We start from the raw sequence: 1,598 nt of genomic DNA, 5'->3' as shown, positions 1-1,598 counted from the left end.
TGCTCCCTTCTCTTGTATCCTTCGTGTGGCTGGCATTGCAAGATCATATCAACAGCCTAATATGTGACCCCTCTTATTCTCTTCTCTCTCCTCTTTGCTTCCTTCCTCATTCTCTCCCAACCACCCAACCCTGGGTGAATTAATGAGTAAACTCACTTCTACGTGGGCAGGCCAGGCCAACTTGAGAACCGTCACTTTCCATCTTTAAGCTTGGTTACCATGTGTTTCCATCATTGGTCTCTAAAAATGATAAGAGAATTATCTTAAATTCAGAAGACCAGAATTTTAATCATGGCTTAGAAAGTCATTAATTATATAGGTATAACACAAGTCATTTTGCCTCCGTATCCTTAGTTTTCTTATTGCAAAATGTTTACAGAAGTAATTCTACTGGATAAAGCTGTTTTAAAAATTGACTGAGACAGTATATTTAAAGAAAACAACACATTCCCTGGCCCATGAAAGGATCATAATAAGTGAAAATTGCAAGTGAGTATATAAAACACACACATGAGTATACATTATTGTGTACAAAATGATTTAGCAAATTACTGAAATAATGAAGATGTTCCCAGTCAAGTTCAATTTGGGGACATATTCCATCATGTTCGTTCTCAAAATATTGAAAATCTAATTGTGATAATGCTTCCAGGTAATGGACTACTACTCTAATTGACTTTGACTAGACTAGTGATACTTCATAAATTCTTAATAATCTTTCTAAAAAAAAATGGTTTACAGTCTTATCATTTGGTTTCTAGAGACATAACATTTGCAGAAGAAGAGAAAAAGCAAGAAATAAAAATTTGTACCCTGACCAGTTTGGCTCAGTGGATAGAGCGTCAGCCTGTGGACCGAAGGGTCCCGGGTTCTATTCCAGTCAAGAGCATGTACCTTGGTTGCGGGCATATCCCCAGTGGGGGGTGTGCAGGAGGCAGCTGATCGATGTTCCTTTCTCATCAATGTTTCTAACTCTCTATCCCTCTCCCTTTCTCGCTGTAAAAAATAAAAAAAAAAAATTTGTATTTAGACCAGCCTTTCCCCAACATGGCACTATTAACATCTGAGGTTATTTTATTGTTGTTGTTGGAGTTAAATCTGTTCACTGTAGGATACTGACAGATTCCCTGGGCTCTACTATGAGATGCCTGTAGCAGCAGACTCTTCTACCTACAGTGTGATAATTTAAAAATGTCTCCAGACATTGTCAAATATCTGGCTGATTCCCAACATATTATAGAGAGAGGAACTAAATTGAGAATTATAACAGACGTTCTGTCAGAAAATACATAAACTCAAATAAAAATATGTACTATTTTTTATATTGTGAAAGAAAAAAATTATTAACCCAGGTTCTAAACCCAGTGAAAATATGCTTTAAAATGAGGTGAAATAAACAGTTTTTAGAAAACGCAAGCATTGAGAGAATTCATGGTCAGTAATTTTGCTACATTTATTGTAAATGAAGTTCTAAAAAAGAAAGGAAAGAAGGAATAAAAGAAAAGAATCCAAACCAAAATATGAATCTCCACAAAGAAATGAGGAAGTTCAGAAATGGACTTAATAAATTTGTCCATGTTAAATAAGGTAAAATTAAT

This window comes from Myotis davidii, unplaced genomic scaffold (assembly GCF_000327345.1).
Source record: "Myotis davidii unplaced genomic scaffold, ASM32734v1 scaffold238, whole genome shotgun sequence".
NCBI classification, from domain to species: Eukaryota; Metazoa; Chordata; class Mammalia; order Chiroptera; family Vespertilionidae; genus Myotis; species Myotis davidii.
The sequence above is the reverse complement of the archived record's forward strand: the minus strand, read 5'-3'. Positions refer to the sequence as shown.